The following is a 23,902-nucleotide window of genomic DNA, read 5'->3' as shown; positions in this document are numbered from 1 at the left end:
ACTAACAACTGCATCACATTCAACAATGACAATGAGGATTCTTTATTAATCTGATTATTGTGCATGTTCAGCCAGCTACTGCAGCTGTGAGATGGCCACACCACCTGACTGACAGGTTTCATATGTGAATATTCAGTCTGGGCTGTTGGCATAATACAATGTAGTTACATTTGAAACATAATAGATGCACTGTGAATTTCACTGATTTAGCAGAACAGAAAACTGAAATATCATATTCCATTTTAGGCTGGTAATAAGCACTTGTAGAGTCTCTGTATGTGATTTACAGCTAGAATTCACCCTAAACTCTTCACTAATTCTAGTGTGAGGTATGATGGGTGAGATGAGAAACTTATACGTCTGCAGTCCACATTACAGTAAGAGAAAAACTATGCGCCACTGGTATATTGGTATAATGGTAAGCTGCACGTTAAATAACTATAAATGGTTATAACAAGTGAATATATGAAGTAACTGCGCTGTACCCCTCAAAGAGCATATATATTCAAAGAATGTCAAATATGCATAAAAACCGGCTATTAAATGGTAGTATTGCACAATATAGAAACTGCCTAAAACATCATTATGCCAGGATAATAATTAATTATTAAAACTTCTAAAAATGGAACTTTCATAAAACCATCTAAAGGAGAGAAAAGTGCAATAGTGCGGAAAAGTCTCTGTATAAAACTGGCTGTATTGTGTCCCTTCGCCGATCACCACTGGTGCTCAAATGGTAAGAAGGCTCACTTACCAGATCTTCGGAAGACGTCACATCTCTGACGAAACGCTTCAAGTTGGTACGCACGTTGCCTCGCTCTGAAGCCCGCTGGTGGAACGCACGCCGAGACCACACTTCCGGGTTCGGCGGAGCTACCGAAGCACACGGAAAAACCCAGCCGCGAGGCAGGAAACACACCAATAAGGGCAGTAGCACTTTTTATATTTGTTTGGAAAGACTGTTTTTTTTGGATTTTAAATCTATTGCACACGATTTTGAGTGGAGTTTCACACCGAGTGCACATTCATTCCGGAATGCTTTTAACCACTTAAGCCCCGGTAGATTTTACCCCCATTCCGACCAGGGGGTATTTTGCGATTCGGCACTGCGTGAATTTAACGGACAATTGCGCGGTCGTGCGACGCTGTACCTAAACGAATTTGGCGTCCTTTTTTTCCCACAAACAGAGCTTTCTTTTGGTGGTATTTGGTCACCTGTGCGATTTTTTGATCACGCGCTATAAACAAAAAAAGAGCGTCAATTTTGCAAAAATAACAATATTTTTCACATTTTTTTATATGAAATTCCCCCAAAAAAAAATGTAAAAATCAAAATTTTTTAACATTTTCGGCCAATTTGTTTTATGCTACCTATGTTTGGTAAAAAAAATTGCAAAAAGCGTATTTTGATTGGTTTGCGCAAAAGTTATCGCGTTTACTAACAAAGGGAAAGATTTTTGTCATTTTTGTTGTTTTTTTTTAACGCGTAATGGCGGCGATCTGCAATTTTTTTTGCGGTACTGCGACATTGCGGCGGACATATCGGACCCTTGACTGACATTTTTGACACTTTTGGGGTTACCAGTGACATTTCTACAGTAATCAGTGCTATATATATGCACTGTTACTGTAAAAATACACTGGTAGTGAAGGGGTTAACTTTATTTGGGAGGGAGGGGCTGTGTGTGTCCCTAGGGGCGTACTTTCTACTGTGATTGGCTGTGGCTTCAGCTGTAAGGACACTGATCAACGGATCTACATAGTAGATCCATGTGATCAGTGTCTTTGCAGCGAAGAGAATGACAGGCAGCTTGTTTACACAAGCTGCCTGACATTCTCCCTCTCCCCCGCCGATCGCCGAGTGGCCGGCGGACATTGGGTCCGCTGGTCACACGCGCGGGGGGGTCCGTGACCACGCGGGAGCGGGAGCGCGCCTCCGGGGGCGCGCTCTCGCTCCCTAGACCCTCACAAGCAAACAACGTAGCCCCACGTTAGTTTGCCTGTGAGGGGCTGTCCGCCGACGTAGATAGTCGTGCGGCGGTCGGCAAGTGGTTGAGGAACTTGCAGTGGTTTTATCATATTTATGTGTGTGGATAAAATAAAGGAATTTTTAACACTCTACACGAGGAGAAGTCCTTTTTGTTTATATCCCCACACTCTGAGCCACCAAGTACCCGGGGGAAAGGAGTTCCGTGTCCGCCAGCACCCAGGAAGATAGCCATATCCAGAGGACCCTAGCCGGTTTTAGGAGCCAGCAGGCACAAAGATGAAGCCTTTTTGATTCCTTGTTGGCGTACGCCATCAGGAATCCACTACATCTGGTAAGTGAACCTTCTTACTATTTGAGCACCAGTGGTGATCGGCGAAGGGACACAATACAGCCAGTTTTATACAGAGACTTTTCCGCACTATTGCACTTTTCTCTCCTTTAGATGGCTTTATGAAAGTTCAATTTTTAGAAGTTTTAATAATTAATTATTATCCTGGCATAATGATGTTTTAGGCGGTTTCTATATTGTGCAATACTACCATTTAATAGCCGGTTTTTATGCATATTTGACATTCTTTGAATATATATGCTCTTTGAGGGGTACAGCGCAGTTACTTCATAAGTCCACATTACAGTTTGAAGATTTCAGACTGTAAAGTTTCTTACCTCCTGACAGGGCCGCTGATAGGGAGGGACCACCAGCCCTCTTGTAGGGGGCCCGAGCACACAGGGGGGGCCCACACAGAGAGGGGGATTAGTGATGGACAACAAATACAGAAATCTTCCTCCAGCACCTGAATCTGATCTGTCCCTCTCCCTGCTATCAGCTTTTATCTGTTGAGAATGAGACAGTTGTCCCTCACTAATCCCCCTCCCTTGTGTGGCCCCCCCTCCCTCCCAGCACTTATCTCTGCTCAGGAGTTTATTTGTAAATTGTAACTTTGTTTCTCTCTCTCTGTCTCTCTGATCACTGAGCTCCAACTGCCCAGCCTGTATATTTTTCTCATCTCATCTTCTTTTTTATTTAACGTAGTTTTTTTTTTTAGATTTAGCAGGAATTATGCGAGTTCTGTTATATTTGTGTCTGCTAATAGTGATTTTGTTGTAATTTTAGCTAAATATTTCTTTAATATTTTCTTGGGGGTGCCCTGCCAGGTAGTCTGTACGGGGTGCCGCGATTTCTAATAGCAGCCCTGCCTCCTGTAGCACCGCTAATGTCCTATATTAGGTAGTGTTTGGTTTTTGGCAGTGCAGTTAAAATGTTTTGGCTTGGCTGGCAGCCAAACCTGTGTTTTAATCTGGGTTGGGTGAGTGATCCAAGGAGGGCTGGTATGACTTATCAGGCAGCATCTCTGGTACCTCCCCCTACTTCTTGAACTTGCTGGAAATTTCCAGAATAATGGGGGGGAGGTTAGGAGGAGCTGCCTGGAGTATTCATGAGGGCCCTGGACAATCCCCAATGGATGGGTTGGCAGGGGGCAGGCTCCCTCAAATACTCAGGGTCAGCCCAGCTGGGCAGGAGAGTTTAGTGGACGTTGGAGATAGAGTGCTAGGAGGCTGCCAGTGGGCCCCCTGAGGGTAACCCCCTAGTCTGGGGGGGGGGTGACCTTGGGCCTGGGAGCTTGGGTGCAAGAGGGATCCTCTGATATCCCAAGAAGGAATCCTTTCCTGTGGGACAGGAGCAGGTGTGAGGACAGCAGGAGCCAGAGAGCACATCCAAGAGATCTCCAAGAAGAAGACAGCCAGGTAGACTGGTGAGTGCTACAGTCAGGGAGGACTGAGAGGCAGCCTGGGAGGACTGGATGAAAGCAGTCTGAGATTGGTGCAGAGCCAGTCTGGGAGGACTGTGGAAGCTTAGCTTGGAGGGTTAGAGAAAGGGGCAAATGCAGCCAGGTGGGCTGGCAGTGCCTGAAGAGGTGGTGCTGGGATCAGTAGCCACAGGAGGACATCTGGGCACAGGGACTTTGCTATACAAACAAGGGGCCTGCGGTCCCTACCTGTACACGGCATTTGCTAAAATCTGACTGAGCCCTTTTGTCAGATCACCTAACAGTTTACCAGTTGGTCCTGGGAATTTTGTGCTTAAGGCAAGTTTTGTGCTGGAGGAGCTAAGGAGTGTGTAAATAGACTGTATGGAAGAAGTTGTCCCTGAAAATTTCTACTAAAGTCAAATGAGCATCACATAATACCCTTAACCCCATCCAAATCCAAAACCCCTAATACAACCACAAAAAAAACAAAGCTGCAAAGACTGTTTCTTGACTTCAGAGTGCTATGGAAAATTCTGTGTGCCTGCCTGGTGCTTCTGTAATTAGGCTTATATCTCCGCCAAGGCCAAAACTGTCCTCTTCTGAACATGGATTCTGCCAATCCATCATGCCAACATGGATTCTGCTCAAACCTGACATGATTGATTTTGTCTGTCTGTGTCTTCTTGTTCACTTTGTCAGAGAACAGGGGTTTCCTGGAAGTTGGGCTGTGTCTGCTTTGTCGCCTGTCCCGTCGCCGCCCACTGTCTTCCTAGCTCCTCCTTCACTTGGCCGCCTGCATAATCCAACACTCCTCCTCCCATTTGTTTCCACCCAAACGCCACCCACACTCCAGCCCCTTGCATGCAGTGCCTGCACTGTTTTCAGCCGACCTGTGGAGAGGGGGGAAAATTAATTGGTGAGTGAACTATCTGCACCCTGCACAACCCCCCTCTCTCCCCCAACCTCTTTTTGCTTTACCTCTTCTTTCCCTTCTAATTTCTTACTCTCCGTGTTCAAACTGGGGAGGGGGTGCAGACTAGGAAGAGGGGGGATTGTGTAAACTGAAGGGGTACTGTGCAGAATGGGGGGGGGGGAATTGTGCAGACTGGGGGGAGGGGAGTTGTGTAAACTGAGGGGAGGGGGAATTGTGTAAACTGAGCGGGAATTGTGCAGACTAAGCGGGGGGGGGGATTGTGCAGACTGAGGGGGGGGGATTGTGCAGACTGGGGGGATGGGGGATTGTGTAAACTAAGGGGTGACTGTGCAGACAGGGGGAGGGGGGTTGTGTAAACTGGGGGGGGGAACTGTGTCCACTGGGGGGGGATTGTGTAGACTAAGGGGAGGGGGGATTGTGCAAACTAGAGGGAGAGGGGATTGTGTAAACTGAGGGGGGATTGTGCAGACTAGGGGGGATTGTGCAAATGGGGGGAGGGGAGATTGTGCAGACTGGGGGGGATTGCGCAAATGGGGGAGGGGGTATTGTTCAAACTGGGGGGTTGTGCAAACTGGGCGGGGGGGTTATGCAGACTGGGGAGGGGGGTTGTGCAAACTGGCGGGGATTGTGCAAACTGGGAGGGACTGTGCAAACTGGGGGGGGGGTTGTGCAGACTAGGAGGGGGGTATTGTGCAGACTGGGGGAGGGAGGGATTGTGCAGATGGGGGGGGATTGTGGAGACTAGGGGCAGGGGGGATTGTGTAAACTGGGGGGGGGGGGTTGTGCAGACTGTGGGGAGATTGTGCAAACGGGGGAGGGGGGATTTTGCAAACTGGGGGAATGTACAAACTGGGGGGGTTGTGCAAACTGGGGGGGTTGTGCAAACTGGGGGGGATTGTGCAGACTAGGAGGGAGGATTGTGCAGACTGGGGGAGGGGGGATTGTGCAGATGGTGGGGATTGTGGAGACTAGGGGCAGGGGGAATTGTGCAGACTGGTGAGGCTGCATTAATGGGCACTGGTGGGACTGCATTGATGGGCATTTGTGGGGCTGCATTAATGGGCCCTGATCAGGCTGCATTGATGGGCACTGATCAGGGTACATTAATGGGCACTGCTCAGGCTGCACTGATGAGGCGCAGCTGAAGGACAATGATCGGGCTGCATTGATGGACACTGGTGAGGCTGCATTGATGGGCACTAATCAGGCTGAATTGATGGGCAGTGATCAGGGTGCATTGATGGGCACTTATCAGGCTACACTGGCGGGCACTGGTGAGGCTGCATTGATGGGCACTGGTGAAACTGCATTGATGGGCACTGGTGAGACTGCATTGATGGGCACTGGTGAGGCTGCATTGATGGACACTTGTGAGGCTGCATTGATAAGCATTGATGGGCACTTATGAGGCTGAGATGATGGGTACTGATGAGGCTGAATTGATGGGCACTGGTAAGGCTGCATTGATGGGCACTGATCAGGCTGCATTGATGAGCACTGGTGAAGCTGCATTGATGGGCACTGGTGGGGCTGCATTGATGGGCCCTGATCAGGCTTCATTCATGGGCACTGATTAGGGTTCATTAATGGACACTGCTAAGGCTGTACTGATGGACACTGGTGATGCTGCCTTGATGGGCACTGATCAGGCTGCATTGATTTTCATTGATGGGCACTGATGAGGCTGAGCTTATGGGCAATGGTAAGGCTGCATTGATGGGCACTGGTGAGGCTACATTGATGGGCACTGATCAGGCTGCATTGATGGGCACTGATCAGGCTGAATTGATGGGCACTGATCAGGCTGAATTGATGGGCACTGATCAAGGTGCATTGAAGGGCACTGATCAGACTGCATTGATGGACATTGGTGAGGCTGCATTGATGGACACTGGTGAGGCTGCATTTATAGGCATTGATGGGCACTGATGAGGCTGCACTGATGGGCACTGGTGAGGCTGCATTGATGGGCACTCTTGAGGCTGGATTGAAGGGCACTGATCAGGCTGCATTGATTCGCACTGGTGGGGCTGCATTGATGGGCCCTGGTGGGGCTGCATTGATGGGCCCTGGTGGGCCTGCATTGATGGGCCCTGATCAGGCTGCATTGATGGGCCCTAATCAGGGTGCATTGATGGGCCCTGATCAGGGTGCATTGATGGGCACTGGTGATGCTGCATTAATGGGCACTGATAAGGCTGCATTGATGGTCATTGATGGGCACTGGTGAGGCTGCATTGATGGGCACTGGTGAGGCTACATTACTGGGCACTGATCAGGCTACATTGATGGGCACTGGTAAGGCTGCATTAATGGGCACTAATCAGACTGCATTGATCGGCACTGATGAGGCTGCACTGATGGGCACTGGTGAGGCTGCATTGATGCATTATTTTTGTTAAACCTCCTTTGTTGCTATTAACATTAAATGATGTTACCACATTGTATTATATTTGTCTTGCTTCATAACATCAATATCCCTTCTAAAACCAGGTGGGCATGGATAGTGAGCTGATTCGGTGGTTCAATGGGCCACTTGACTGGACTTGCCCCCCAGGCCTAAGGCTGCCAGCCCTCCCCTGGCTGAGAGCACACAGCAGGACTCTTCTCTACGCAGATCAACAGTCTTGAAGCATGGCATGCAATTAGTAAAACGGATCCCCATCCAATGGTGGAAAGCCTAGGAAGGTGGCACTAATCACGGAAATTACTGGCCAGGATGGCTCTTATTTGGCTGAATTCCAGTTAGAAAAGGGCTATGAGGTGCATGGCATTGTACGTCGATCAACACAGGCAGGATTAAGTATCTGTACAAGAATCCACAAGCTCACATTGAAGGGAATATGAATCTACACTATGGAGATCTCACTGACAGTACCAGTTTGGTCAAAATGATGTCAAACCTACTTAAATCTATAATCTAGGAGCTCAGATTCATGTAAAGATTTCCTTTGACTTGAAAGAATACACAGCAGACGTTGATGGTGTAGGTAGTTTGTGACTTCTTAATGCAGTGAAGACATGTAGCTCAATTGAGTCAGCAACATTCTATCAAGCCTCAATAAGTGAACTGTATGGAAAAGTACAGGAAATCCCCCAGAAGGAAACCACACCATTTTACCCTTGATCGCCATGTGGTGCAGCAAAACTCTATGCTTACTGGATTGTCGTTAATTTTAGGGAAGCGTATAACCGGTTTGCAGTCAATGGTATTCTCTTCAGCCATTAGAGTCCTTGTCGAGGGGGAAAATTTTGTAACCCACAAAATTAGCCGTTCAGTAGCTAAGATTCACCTCGGACAGATGGAGTGTTTCAGCCTTGGAAATCTGGATGCCAAGAGGGGTTGGGGTCATGCCAAAGACTATGTTGATGCTATGTGGCTGACGCTGCAAACAGATAAGCCTGAGGACTTTGTGATATCTACTGAGGAGGTCCACAGCATTCGGAAGTTTGTGGAGAAAGCTTTCAAGCATATCGGGAAAACCATTGTGTGGAAGGGCAAGAATGAAAATGAAGTGGGCTGCAGTGAGACTGGAAAGATTTATGTGAAAGTTGATCTCAAGTACTACAGACCAACTGAAGTGGACTTCCTCCAAGGAGACTGTAGAAAAGCCAAACAGAAGCTGAGCTGGGAACCCAAAGTCTCATTTGAAGAGCTGGTAAAGGAGATGGTAGAATCAGATATTCATTTAATGAAAAACAATTCCAATGCCTAAAAGGAAAAAAGTCCACCATTTGCATCTGTCAGAGCAGCCAATGCTAGCTGATACCATCTAATCACTTCTCTACAAAAAGATTTCTAATAGAATCTATTATTACATATTTACTTGAGTGTATGACTGTACACAATGTTTGAAGGTGTGTTGGGACATTTACTGGGCATTCAGTTTCTTTTGTTATTTTAGGTTTTATTTTGCAATCTATTCAATGCTGCTGTAATGTGGGGAACTTTTGTATTGCTCGTGCTAGAGTCTGATAAAATATTAATATGATCTTTTTCCATACCTTTTGACATGCCTCTTATTTCTCAATAAACTGCATTTCTATGAAAAAAAAAAAAAGCTGATATGATTAAGATCAAGGTCTTCCCAATGCAATAAGTGAGGCAGATCTTGGGTGTCTCTCTTCATGATTACCATCAAAATGAGACAACTTTCGACTTTCAACCTTCAGTCAAAAAGCAAATCAAAAAAAGCAGACTTCTATGGTTAAACCATGTTTGCAGAATGAACACCAATTGGCTACCGTATAAACTCCATTAGTGAGAGTGACTCATTTATTGGAGGGTTCAACTAGCAGCATCAATTTTCAAGAGCAAACACACTTCAGATCCAGCACCTCCAACACATTTCTTCTTGATAGTTTTATAAATGACATTATTGTAAATAGAAAGCTAATGCTAATGCCAATAATACTGTTGCGACAATCCTATTGAACTTACATAAATCCGTTACATAATATATGAGTGATGAAAATGTTGGCAATGACATACTGTAAAGTATGCCATAATAATTGTGCTAAAAACCTGATTCCAATACAAATGATCCATTAAATGCAATATGCACGTGTAGCACTTACCCCTGCAGGAGCTTCTTGAGATAATGGTTTCTCTGTTCTGCCACAACTTTTAAGGTACTTGGTCCCCACTGACACAACAGGTTATAGGTTGAAGGCCACTCACACCTGTGTGAGGGTTAGTATGCTACCACTCTATAAGGTAGGCTACAAGGAATTGGGTGGTTGATAAACTAAGTATATTGTAAAAAAGTAGGTCAACATAATGCATAAACGAATAGGTAGGCAACTGAATACATTTAAAAATTCTGAACTAAGTAGGATGAACACTGAACCAAAGGAATGCAATCAAGTGAACTGTAGTAATAAAGGTCCCCATGTGCATACTATGCATACAGCCCCAATAGTGGGTGGATGTAAAAGCTACTGTCAAAGGGGTACCTCTGAAGGTGGCTTTAAAGTACCTGGTGCCTAAGTGTCAGTATTAGCCGGCTATAGTTGGGGCCCTTCTGTAAGGTAGTGCACATGTAGATGTCCCTTTAAGAGTGTGCAGTGGATAGTTGATGGACTGCTAAACAAAGGACAGTCTCTAATGCATTAACTGTATCTGTGTTGAGAAATGCACAGATGGTTCAGCTTACCCCTCCTGGTGTGTAGCAGATCTCGGTCAACGCGCTTGGCGGTCAGTTGTCAAGAAGGCTCAGTCTTCATGATCAGGTATTCATGAACAGGTTCTCACAGTAACAGGTCCCTCCAGTTCTCGGTCCCAGCATGGCCCTTTAGTGTTTCAATCTTCGGCTCTGGTCCACATGCTCTCTGGTCAAACAGAACACCAAGATGCCACCCAAGCCTCTGCATAGGCTCTGTCCTCTCTAGCACTTTGCACAGACCCCAGCAGCAGGTCTATGCTCTCTGGCTCCCCGCACTAGACACCCAGATTTCTGCAGATGTGCCCAGGAAAAGTCCTGTTCTCTCCTCCTCTGTGTGCAGGCAGGAAGTTGTATCCCCTATAGTCCACTGCCCATCCTCTTACATTGTGCAATGCCCCAGGTTCCATTGAAGCCACATCCTCCATCCTCCTCTGTGTATCTGTACTAATGCAGCCAGGAGGTGAGGGTGGGGGGGGGGGGATAGAAGGAGCGAGCACATGCATAGCCTGTGTCATTAAGCCTGGGTTAATCCAGTGAAACCAGTACAATGTTCCTTACCGTTTCACACTAAAACCTCATCTGAATAGAACCTACAGAGCAGGAGCAGGTAAGGGTCTGCCATTACCTTTGATTAAATCCATGCACTGTATAAAGCTGAGCTGGAGAGATTTATGTTTAAGTTTTATTTCAATACATTCCTATTTTTAGTGATTTACAACTCTCTACTCCTTAACTTTTATAGAAGAGCCAATGGCAGCATGAAGTTTGAAACATTGGCTGAAAGTGCTGATGTATACTGGTCGTTATGGTAGGTTCTACAACAAATACTTATTTTGCTCCTTCAGTATATCTGGTATAATTTTCTTAGCCATCGAGTACATCTGTACACAACTCATTACATCTACTGAATCAATCCTTACATTGATGTTGGCTTCTTCCTAGAAGATAATGAGAGATGGACTTGTAAAAAGGACCGAATAGCCCATCAATAAGGACAAATATGCTAAGCTTGCTAAGTCTTTCTTTTTCAGAGTCCAAAAATAGTAACTGTCCAGCTACAATAATGATCTTCTATATTCAGCTGTGCCTGTTTGCTCACTTTCAACCAGTATAGGGCCACTTGGCATTTGTGTTAATTTCAGTCCTCTACAGCCCTCGAGCAATCCTAAAGGAGAAAACAAATAATCTCAGATAATGATGTCTGGTACAGTTTACACCGCAGGAACTCCCATTACTGGCAGAATTATTTTTGTACTGCTTAGTTGCTATTACATACAGTGGGTCTGATAACGTTACATAGTCTGTCAGCCTGAACCTTTGAGAAAGCCCATTGGGCACTACGTGTGAGGTGGGCGGTGACGTAATCACATTGGGACCAGGTGGAGTTATGTATGCCGAGGATTGTATTGTGAAATGCTTGTTTTTTACTTCTGAAATGTGAGTGGATTTTTATATGGAAATAAATGCTTTTTATTAGCGATTTGCACTATGGTTCTTTCCTCTTGCCTCCTATATGATTGACACCACGCTGAGAGCTGCTGAGAGCCATAGATTTGGAGTGGACGGCCAGTGGGAGCATTGCCACTTATTTACAGGGTTGTATAAAGTACTCGAAACCCATACTTGAGTAAAAGTACAAGTGCTCGATCAAAAAGTGACTTGAGTAGAAGTGGAAGTGCTCAATCAAAAAGTGACTTGAGTAGAAGTACTAAAGTATTCAACATTTTTTGTACTTAAGTATTGCAAGTAGTTTTTTTTTTAATTTTGCTACTCAAGTAGTGAAAGTAAAAGTACCAGTAGTTTTGAAAAAAAAATTGCTACTCAAGTACTGAAAGTAAAAGTACAAGTACTGTGTTATGTAGTTATTAAAGAAAGAAGTCAAAAGTTTGAACATCATATTGTTTTTTATTATTTCAAATGCAGCTTTTATTTATACATACAGTAGCATTTATTTTCATATGCGCTGATAATACACATGTTTTGAGCTTCATGAAACCTGCCATCTACTGTTCTGGCAGTGGTAATTTTTATAATAGTAACTATGCAGCAAAAAAAAAAAAAAAATCGGAGTAGAAGTATTGAAATCATCGAAAAAATGTAGTGAAGTAAAAGTGGAAGTAGGAGAAAAAAACTCTACTCTAGGAAAGTACAGATACCGCCTTTCGGTACTTAAGTACAGTAGTGAAGTAGTTCTACTTAGTTACTATACATCTCTGCACTTATAACACTGCAAAGTGCATATAGACCTCTTTTAATTAGTGAGTTCCATTCAAGCAGGTGAGAAGACACCCATAGGTGGGGTGAAGAGCACTGTCGTGATCAGAGACAGTTACTGAAGAGTTTCTGGTGTATGGTGTTGCAGAGTGCGATCACTGGGTGCAGCGGAGTCTATTCAGATCAGACATTGTGGAGTAACAGGAACAGGCTTCTTTTATTGGAACATAACCACAGATAGCAAAGATGTCAACTTCTCATGGTGAGAAAAACACAGACAGGAAAAAGGTAACCAACAAGTACAGTACAATGTACAGGAAATTACAACACATCATAGAAAATGCATAGCATATCACTGAGCATTAGCGACATCTAGTGTCCTATTTGTGAACTGCAGTTAATAGGCTAAGCTTAAAGTTGTTGCATCTCCAACATATGTGACTGCACCTCTTTTTTTCACGGACATTGAATCATTTATTGTTGGATTGTATATATATTCAAAAGAAAATATAGACTCATGTTACTAATTTATTTATTATACATAGATGATTTTTACACTGTTTTCAGATATTTATTTATGCACTAGAATTTGAATGCACTTTATTACCGGAGAGCGCTGCACTTTTTTGTGATTACACCAGACATCATAACAGGGCAGTCAGACTAGTTTAGATTTAGGAAAATAGTATCCCTAGTAATGGTAATATTAGATTCCATTATTTAAAAAAAAAAAAAATTACCCAAACCTTTTTTAAATTCCTTCATTGATTTCACCATCTTTTTTCCTTAGGCATTCCACTGCTGTTCTTACTGTAAAAACACTTCCTCTACTGATGGTAAATTGTAAGGTTACTTGGGGGCTAAGCAGGCCCAGACTGACAGTTATGATATGTTCCAAAAGCACAATGGACATCATTATAAACCTCAATGATCAGATTTTTTGTTCCTTTTTTTTTGTTCTGTAAATATGACATATTCATACAAATTGATATTTTTGCTTTTTCCATTTGAACCAGCAAATGGGGCTTCTTTTCACACAAAGATTCCCAGTTTGCTCCTTTGATTAACCACTTTAAGACCTGAAGGATTTGCCCCCTTAATGACCAGGCCCTATTTTGCGATTCAGCACTGCGTTACTTTAATGGACAATTGCGCGGTCGTGCGACGCTGTACCCAAATTAAATTGATGTCCTTTTTTTCCCCACAAATAGAGCTTTTGGTGGCATTTGATCACCTGTGTGATTTTTATTTTTTGCGCTATAAACAAAAAGAGCGACAATTTTGGAAAAAAAAAACAATATTTTTCACATTCTGCTGTAAGACATTCTCAAAAAAAAATGTAAAAATCAAAATTTTTTAACATTTTAGGCCAATTTGTTTTCTGCTACATATGTTTGCTAAAAAAAAAATCGCAATAAGCGTATTTTGATTGGTTTGCGCAAAAGTTATCGCGTCTACTAACTACGGGAAAGATTTATGTCATTTTTATTGTTTTTTTTACTAGTAATGGCGGTGATCTGTGATTTTTTGTGGGACTGCGACATTGCGGCGAACAGATTGGACCCCTAACTGACATTTTTGACACTTTTGGGGGGACCAGTGACAGTGACTACAGTAATCAGTTCTAAAAATATGCACTGTTACTGTATTAATGACACTGGCAGGGAAGGGGTTAACAGTATAGGTGATCAAGGGGTTAAATGTGATCCTAGGGGAGTGATTCTAACTGTGGGGGGGGAGTGGCTTCTGAGATGACCATAGAGACATGTGATCCTATATAGAAGGATCACATAAGCTCTGTGATCATTTCAGGGAGAAGGATGGTCGGCTGTGTTTACAACAGCCGCTCATTCTTCTCTTTCAGTGGGGAGTGATCGCGGGTGTCAGGCAGCAATCGGAGCCGCCTGACCCGTGCATCGGCTTCCCCGCTGCCCCCTAGCTTCCTGCGCGTGACCGACGTAGACCTTCATCGGTTTGCGCAGGAGAGCCCCCCTGCCGCATTAAAAAGGCGGCGGGTGGTCGGGAAGTGGTTAAAGAAGCCCCTTCTTTGTACAGTGAAATGACTCAGTCATTTAGATATATTATGTCTTTAAGGATGCTGCTTCAGCTATGTTGCTTCTGTAACTTACTGTTGTGCTCTAGGGATCCTTTTTATGTATCTAATGTTTATGTGTAAAATGATGATTGCAATAGTAAAATACAGTTTAAAGATTTAAACCTTAAGATAATATTTACCCAAAGTGCTACTCCTAAAGTGGCACTTCAGTCTTGCCTTCAGTCTTGGTGCCTCTCCTGTATTGTAATTGCTTACTTTGATTTCACTGCACACTGTGGGCTTTTTAAAGTGTGCAGCAGCAAGAAGCAGCAGCAAGTCAGATAGAGCCTGTCTGCATTTAACCGCTTGCCGACCGCCGCACGACTATTTACGGCGGCGGTCAGCCCCTCACAGGCAAAGTGACGTAGTACTACGTCGCTCACCTGTGACGCTCTAGTTCCCTAAGCAGTCCGCGCGAGTGACTGGCAGACCCGATGTCCGCCGGTCACTCGCAATCTCCCCGTGGAGAGGGAGAAAGGCAGGCGGCTAATGTAAACACAGCCGCCTGTCATATTCCCCTGTGTAATAACAGAGATCATACGGTCCTGCTATGTAGGAGCGTATGTCTCTGTTGTTACACCACTAGCCACACCCCTTTACAGTTAGAAGCAAGCCCCTAGGGCAGTGGTTCTTAACCTTGTTGAAGGTACTGAACCCCACCAGTTTCATATGCGCATTCATCGAACCCTTCTTAATTGGAAAAATAAAATTGGATTTTTTCAAATTCAAAACATAGGTATATATTATTCTAGGTATATATTTATACATAGGTGCACAAAATGAACAAAACCATTAAGAACAAAGAACAAAACCATTAAAACATTTTTACACAAAAACAAAAACATAATAATGAATATTTACTGCAAATTAGTGTGACTTCTGCTGTTGTCTTTCAGAGACCAGTTCAGAAATGCGCGGCTTTTCTTTGTTTTTATGTCCAACATCCCCCCTTACAGCAGGCCAGGGTGAGGTGAGGTCCCCTCCCCCATATAGATCTCCACCCTTACAGCAGGACAGGGTGAGGTGCGGTCCCGTCCCCCATATAGATCACCCCCTTTACAGTAGGCCAGGGTGAGAGGGATCTATATGGGGGACCCCGGACCTCACCTCACCCTGGCCTGCAGTAAGGGGGGGAGATCTATATGGGGACGGGACCTCTGCTCACTCTGGCCTGCTGTAAGGGGGGATCTATGTGGGGGACCTGGTCCCCCATATAGATCCCCCCTTACAGCAGGCCAGGGTGAGGTCCCCCATATAGATCCCAGGTCCCCCATATAGATCCCTCCTTACAGCAGGCAAGGGTGAGGTGAGGTCCGTCCCCCATATAGATCTCCACCCTTACAGCAGGACAGGGTGAGGTGAGGTCCGGACCCTGGCCTGCTGTAGGGGGGAATCTATATGGGGGACCCCAGAGAGACCTAACCTCACCCTGGCCTGCTGTAAGGGGGGGTCTATATAGGGGACCCCAGAGTGACCTAACCTCACCCTGGTCTGCTGTAGGGGGGGATCTATATGGGGAACCTCACCTCACCCTGGCCTACTGTAAGGGGGGATCATGTCCCCCATATAGATCCCCCCTTACAGCAGGCCAGGGTGAGGTGAGGTCCCGTCCCCCATTTAGATCTCCCCCCTTACAGCAGGCCAGGTTCCCTATAAAATAGATCCCCTTTACATAGTCTGCTCAGTGTTCTCACACAGTCAGTCAGACAGTCAGTCACTAGACTAGTACAGCCAGTACTACTCCAGTCCTACCTTTTTTTTCACCTGTGTCCCGACTCCCGATCACAGGCTAGGTTTTCCTCCTGCAGGCTGCAGCACCACTGTCACCACTGGCTCTCTGGCCTCTCACCTGCCGGCTTCTTCTGCTGCTGCGGCTGCCTGGACTGGTGGTTCTCTCCCGCGCTGCGCTAGGCGGCCGCTGCACGGGTTAGTCCCTCCCCCAGACAGTCCCTCTCCGCACCGCACGCCTGGCCTGTCCCCCCCCCCTACCACCACTCCACAGTGGGCGACGCCGGCTCCGGCTGGATCGGATTCGGCCGGGAGCCGAGCTGCACAGCCAGCAGTGAGAGTGAGCCAGGGGCAGAGAGAGCTGCGAGTGCGAGCAGACTCAGCGGGCGGCGGCGGCCAGCCTATCATGACAGAGTGAGTGACATGACACTGCGGAGTGGATGCGCCCCCCCCCAGATGTTGCACCCGGTGCGGCCGCCCCCCCCCCCCTGCACCCCCCACGCTACGCCACTGGATGTTATGTATTTCCATGATGACAGCGCGGAGCGGGAGCGGAAGGACATGCCCGAAACTGGAGAAATAGTCCCTGACAGCGAAGTGGTACTAGCGGAGGGTGTGCCGAACCCTCGATACTGACCCACCGAACCCCTGGGGTTCGATCGAACCCAGGTTAAGAACCACTGCCCTAGGGACACACTTAACCCGTTGATCACTAATAAAGTTAACCCCTTCCCTGCCAGTGTCATTTTTACAGTAACAGTGCATATGTATAGCACTGATTACTGTAGTAATGTCACTGGTAACCCCAAAAGTGTCAAAAATGTCAGTCAAGGGTCCGATCTGTCCGCTGCAATGTGGCAGTCCCGCAAAAAAATTGCAGATGGCCACCATTACTCGTTAAAAAAAAAACAACACCAAAAATGACAGAAATCTTTCCCTTAGTTAGTAAACGCAATAACTTTTGCGCAAACCAATCAAAATACGCTTATTGCAATTTTTTTTACCAAACATATGTAGCAGAAAACAAATTGGCCAAAAATGTTAAAAAAATTTGATTTTTACATTTTTTTGGGGGGAATTGTGAAAAATATTGTTATTTTTTTCAAAATTTACACTTTTTTTTGTTTATAGCGCAAAAAGTAAAAATCGCACAGGTGATCAAATACCACCAAAAGAAAGCTCTGTTTGTGGGGAGAAAAAGGACGTCAATTTCATTTGGGTACAGCGTCGCACGACCGTGCAATTGTCCGTTAAAATCACGCAGTGCCGAATCGCAAAATAGGGCCTGGTCAGGAAGGGGGTAAAATCTTCCGGGGCTTAAGTGGTTAAATGCAGCCTGCCTAGGAATCCCCCACATCTACACCCTTTGAGGCATTTTGATATTTGCATTACTCTTCCCATGAGCCAGGTGATTGCTAGAATCAGAGTCGTGGCGTCTTAAAAAGTACCAAAGCAAGGTATGGCGATGTTTTCAGGAAGCGGTTTATATCCCCCCACCAGTCATGGTCTGCCTGCAAACACAGACACCCAGTAATGGTGTCACTGGGCCTAAAATAAAGTATGTAATGAAAACAGGAAGACTGTATTTAAAAAGATAACTAATATATTGATGAGGAAGCTGAGAAGAGGGGGGAGGAAAAACACAGGCTGATTAAACGTCAGTGGTAAAGTGATTGTACGCCAATAATTTTTTTAAAAAGTGTGAAATGTGCAGAAACTGCGCTAATTCCAATGGGTCTCATTAGGGTAAAAAAACTTCAGTCTTTACAAGCACTTTAAGGTGTATGATCTTTAGCATAGTGAATAGAGTAGAAAACCCCAATACATTCCTTCTAATTTCTTAAGGCTTTATGTTCCTCTCAGGCTGAAAATAAACAGGATGATATTTTACCAATATCTATAAAGATTTGGCCTTGTGTCTCCAATCATTGGAACCAGATGATTCAAGAAGCTGTAACACGGAATTAATACCCCCTTCTTGCTGGTTATTCCCACTGATAACATCTGTCGATTTTGATTGCCTGATGAAAATTTTTTCTTATCCTTTCAGAAAATTAGTTTGTCCAACATCTACAAATTACAAGTTTTTTGGTGCCCTCCTTTTACCCAGTATCCTCAAGACAAGAGACTATAAACTATAAGTTCTGATCGCACCACTGTATACCTATAAATCACATTTTAAAATGCTCTTTTTGTACTTTAAATTCAGTTCCAGTTGGAAAGAGTTTACCTATGTGAGTGTAACAAGCCACCCTGGAAAGAGGTAATGGAATTAGCTTTCATGCTCTTCCAAGGCCTTGCATACCATTTCCTGTCACCACTCTACATAACTAATACAAAACATGTGTTTAAATGCAGGCAGACTACAGCGCTTACCAAAACCATACACAAGGATTTCATCTTGTAATCTGAAGGAATAAATGAGATCAAGATGCAGCCAAAAGCCCAATAAACCCTTTAACGGCGTGGATAGCAGAAGGTGAATTAAACAGGATGCTTGGGCACAACCAATGGGACTCCAGATTCAACACCCAGCATTCTGATATGGAAAAGAGAGAAAGCCTTTTGGCAGCTGGATTTTTTTGGGAAAAGATGAACCCCAACGAGAGAGGGAAAAAAAAATGTGTGCTGACCACTGCAGCCAGTTTTTCGCCAGTCGTCTGGTACAGGACAATGTTATGGCTAAGCAGTTTGTACTGTTACTTTTCCTCACTATGGGTTTGAAACCCATTAGGAATGTTCTCTCCATGTAGTAGAATGAATTGCATCTGGCCATAATGGCCTAAACTTTGTAAGAGGAGGTTATTAGAGACTATAAGGGATTGGAGGTTGGAACTTGGGAAAATGGTATCTGAACAAAATGGCCTAGACTTTGTAAGAGCAGGTCAATAAACATTAAGGGACTGGAGGTTTGAACTAGGGGAAATGGTATCTGACCAAAATGGCCTAGAATTTTTAAGAGGCGGTCAATAGACTTTAAGGGACTGGTTGTTGGAATTGAGGGAAATGGTATCTAACCAAAATGGCCTTGTTATGTAATGTTTAAGACATTTTACCACTAAACCAAGTTGCTTCCACAGTTCAAACATGTGTTGGAAGCATGCCTCAGCATTCACAGCCAGCATGGGCATCCCCATGTCACCTTAAATCAATAACCATGGTGTCATAAAATGTATCAAGGTAGCTGCTTATTGTCCAATAACATGATGTAATGTGAAAGTTTGTAAAAGTTTCTTGTACTAAATACATTATCCAATTAAGTCTAGGATAAGTTTGAGCTGTATGAGCCACATGGGCAAAGGTGTGAATATCAAATAGCCATGGTAAAGATGTTCAAATGGCATTGAGGATCCATTCAGATTGCCAGGAGGGACCAAATACCTCTAGAGTCAAACTGTCTGCATCCCACACCACTCATTTAACCCTAAACCCATGTAACTACTTTACCTTACATGCAAACTGTGGTTACATGCAAACTGTTGTGGCATCGGTTAACCTGTCATTGATTTGTACAGCCTGTTCCCCGAAGCTGATCACCAAGATATGTGCTCCTTACCTCAAAAATATGCTTACTCTTTACGGCGTGTGGCCCTTTTCGCCCATCAAATTGAGCCCTAAATGTGGGCGATAGGCACTGAGGCACTGGAACAACTGTTCCTAGCAGGCTTGAAGGCCTTCAGTCCTATCTTATACATATAATGCCATTTTAACATCATTGCATACCTTTGTGTGTAAAATTCATCTTCACTATAGAGCACTGTAAGCAACTTTTCTTTTTTTTTTCTTAAGGGAAACGGAGGAAAATGTGTTTAAAGCTCAGAGTATACATAACATACAGTATATGCAATATTTCATATTTACTTGACTGCATGTTTCCCCCTTAAGATAATAAATAAAAATATTCAAAAAATCTTATAAAAATGTTTAACCTTGGGTATGGGAACCAAATGATGGGGGTGCAGGATCGGATCACTGAACAAATAATTATAATTGACACAGGATTCCAGTAACTGGATCCTAAATCCATGTTTTCAGTGCAAAAAACAACAGCAACAACTTCACTAGTTGTAGCTCACTTGTGTATTTGTGATTTCCTATTTTTATGTAAATTAATATGATAAAATAATAATGATTTTCTTTCAGCTGTTCCAAGCTATTCATATGTAAAGTAAAACCAATTTACTAGTATGTAATAGGACTGTTAATAATGATAATTGTAAAAAACAAAAAACAAAACAAAAGGTTAAGAACCTTTAAAGGGAAAGGAAATTGATAAGTAAAAAAGAGAAAAGGGAAAATAGCAAAGAAAAAGGAAAGAGAAAAAGAGGAAAGGGAGAGGAGAGAAAGGAAAAGAAAATGAAAGGAAAAAGAAAGTAAGGAAAAGGAAAGGCAAAGGGAAAGAAAAGGAACATTGTACACTTTTTTTAACAAATAACGGGTCAATTGGCTTGGCTGGGTCTTACTCTTCAATAATCAATTTTAATATTTAACATGGTAACCTCAGTTTTCTTGCTCAGTAAGTTCCATGTGGCTTCAGTTATGCAAGACATGCTGTCAATTGTAGTTCTACAGACTCATAGACAATGCCATACAGGCTGCCAGCCCTTCTGCTAGACAACATAATTTTGCAGATGGTTTTACAATGATTACTCGGATATGCTTCATGTTTCTGGTTTGTTAACCTTTCCAAACGGGGAAATTGTCAAGCAAGCAAAGCAAAACAAGATGATCATGGAAAAGGTTACTGAGCGCTGATCTGGAAGCAGAGTAATTCTTCTAAGGCTGCCTGGGCCCGTGCCTCTGTACGGCTCACCTATTACCAGATGCGTGCTGCACTAGAACAAGTCTTTTGTTTTCCTACAGGAAGGTGGCATTATACTATAATAGCCAGGAATGTTGGGGCCCCGTGCAAGGCATCAGGTCTGCACGGCTGTAGGGTCTATTCAGACAGCAGCAGTTTAATGTGGGTGGTCGGACTACCAGACGCAGCTAATGGAGGTATGAAGGGAATTAAGAAACCTGTATGAAATTATTTACAGAAACCGGAGTACATGGTGGGAGTATTGGGCTACACTAAGCACCCCATGCCATAGTCATTGAACCTTTTGTCAAACAATCTTACTGGTACTGGCCTATAAATAAAATCTTGTATATGAATCATTAGATATTGTATTCATCACAAGTTTAGCACCATGGTAACTGCAGATCTAAATAGAGGCTAAGATAGCACTGCCCTTGGAGGATAAGACGCTGGGAGGGTTTTGTTCAGCTTTAACCACTTAAGCCCCGGAGGATTTTCCTGCTAAAAGACCAGGGCCTATTTTGCGATTCGGCACTGCATGAATTTAACGGACAATTGCGCGGTCGTGCGACGCTGTACCTAAACGAATTTGACGTCCTTTTTTTCCCACAAACAGAGCTTTCTTTTGGTGGTATTTGATCACCTGTGCGATTTTTTGATCATGTGCTATAAACAAAAAAAGAGCGACAATTTTGCAAAAATAGCAATATTTTTCACATTTTTTTATATGAAATTCCCCCAAAAAAAAAATTAAAAATCAAAATTTTTTAACATTTTTGGCCAATTTGTTTTATCCTACCTATGTTTGGTAAAAAAAATTGCAAAAAGCATATTTTTATTGGTTTGCGCAAAAGTTATCGCGTTTACTAACAAAGGGAAAGATTTTTGTCATTTTTGTTGTTTTTTTTTTAACGCGTAATGGCGGTGATCTGCGATTTTTTTTGCGGTACTGCGACATTGTGGCGGACAGATCGGACCCTTGACTGACATTTTTGACACTTTTGGGCTTACCAGTGACATTTCTACAGTAATCAGTGCTATACATATGCACTGTTACTGTAAAAATACACTGGTAGTGAAGGGGTTAACTTTATTTGGGAGGGAGGGGCTGTGTGTGTCCCTAGGGGCGTGCTTTCTACTGTGATTGGCTGTGGCTTGAGCTGTAAGGACACTGATCAACGGATCTACATAGTAGATCCGTGTGATCAGTGTCTTTACACCGAGGAGAATGACAGGTGGCTTGTTTACACAAGCTGCCTGACATTCTCCCTCTCCCCCGCCGATCGCCGAGTGACCGGCGGACATCGGGTCCGCTGGTCACACGCGCGGGGGGGTCCGTGACCGCGCAGGAGCGGGAGCGCGCCTCCGCGGGGGCGCGCTCGCTCCCCAGACCCTCCCAGGCTAGTGACGTTAACGTCACTCTGCCTGGCAGGGGCTGACCGCGGCAGTAAATCTACTTGCGGCGGTCGGCAAGCGGTTAAAGCCCAACTGAACTTTCAGTTTAAATCAGCTAAATACCAACCAGGTACATCAAAACTAAATGTTTTTCATGACTAGCTATTAGTTTTCTTTCTAAAGTAGCCACAACCTGAATAGAAAAGCCTGACCCCAGCCAGCACCTGAAGAGTGGGACCCTTGCTCTCTGTGATCTCTCTGCAGATGCCCAATACGCTCCCTACTAAATCAGACCTTTAGCTCTGTAATCAGCAAAGCTCTGCAGCATGCTGGCAGGGGACAGAATTTTCTACTCAAGTTGTGGCTGATTTTCAAAGAAAACCAACTGTAAGACTTTTCACAGTTTCGGTTTTTGTACTTGAAATGTATTTAGCTAATTTAAACAAAATATTAAGTTTGATTTATAATATAATATACTCCAACGCTTTGGAGGGTGTATAAGTAAATGGGTTACCCTCAGGCTTACTACATATGGCACTCATGGATTCCCTCTACTCACCTTCATTTTCATTGTCACTTTAGAACCTTTTCTATGCATGTAGCAAAGCGCCCTTTGACACTGCATGCTCAGATGTAGGTGTGAGCTCATTTAACCAGGACACCTACAATCCCTTGGGTTCCCGCAAGCCCCTAGGCTTTGGATACACCCAGGGGATATAAGTTTGTGTTTGAATTTCCTACCCATCTCTCCCTATGAGTTGCTTTATGAATAGAATCTTTAGGTAATAAAGTAAATTTTGCCCAATTGCTTACATCCCCCATTTTCAGTCATGGACTCATCGTTGGTGTAAATGCTAACCCACTCTGTCTCTAGAATTCTCTCATGTTGGACAGGGGTCAGTGAGGTGATACATACAAAATGATATGTACATGTTTCCTCCAATGGGGTTTCTCCTGAGGAAGTCCAAAAGAAGTCACTTGGACAGAATGTATTGAATGGGCAAGTCTTATGATGTCACATGATAGAAGAAAGTTAAGGCAGATCTGCTCTGTTGGATAATGTCATATGATGATACCTAAAGTGTTGTTTAGCGCTATTAATGTTGTTCTAAAATAACGTATTGTATCGGTTCTATGCTTTAGGCATCTCCTTATCTAACATACAGGTGCATGTAGTAAAATTTGAATATCATCAAAAAAGTTACTTAATTTAGTAATTCAATTAAAAAAGTGAAACTCATATTTTATATAGATTTATTACAGATAGGGTGATACATTTCAAGCATTTCTTTCTTTTCATTTTGATGATTATGGCTTACAGCTAGTGAAAACCCCAAACTATGTGTATTGTATGATGTAAACATCCCTTGCTACAATAATAGGCAGAGACAGACACTTTTTTATGTAGAGATCTGGGGTCTATAAGACCCCAAACCCCTCCTTTACGCCTCAAAGTATTCAAAATGCCAAAATCTGCATTTTGTATACTTTGGATTTTTTTTAATTGGCGCCATTGCCTGCTGAGTAAACCAGAAGTGATGTTGTGACGTCGCTTCTGGGTTACTGCATTGGAGACCCGATTGAAGCCGATTCCAGCTTTGTTTGGGTCTCCGGGCCAGCCGGCGAACGTATCGGCTGGTCGCTCGGGTCTCCCAGTGGGACGGAGACATAGGCGGAGCGGCAGAATGCGGCGGAAGGGGTCTGCTCTAAAAAATTTTACTTGGGTGATGCCTGTAGCTGCAGGCATCACTCCGGTACAACCACTTCCTCAAAATGGTGTACAGGTACATGCTTTTGGAGTAAGTGGTTAATGATCATGGTATCACTGT

The 23,902-nt window shown here is 44.1% G+C and overlaps 1 pseudogene across 1 annotated transcript; it reads left to right on the top strand.

Moving 5' to 3' along the window:
- The first annotated feature begins 7,330 nt into the window (after window positions 1–7,330).
- On the top strand, window positions 7,331–8,702 carry LOC309550656 (GDP-mannose 4,6 dehydratase-like; annotated as a pseudogene). Its single transcript has one exon. The product of its transcript is annotated as a GDP-mannose 4,6 dehydratase-like (transcript).
- The last annotated feature ends 15,200 nt before the right edge of the window (window positions 8,703–23,902 follow it).

The sequence above is a fragment of the Pelophylax lessonae genome, assembly GCF_965119305.1.
Source record: "Pelophylax lessonae genome assembly, chromosome: 3".
In the NCBI taxonomy this organism is placed as follows: Eukaryota; Metazoa; Chordata; class Amphibia; order Anura; family Ranidae; genus Pelophylax; species Pelophylax lessonae.
This window is presented reverse-complemented; position numbering and strand designations above follow the sequence as displayed.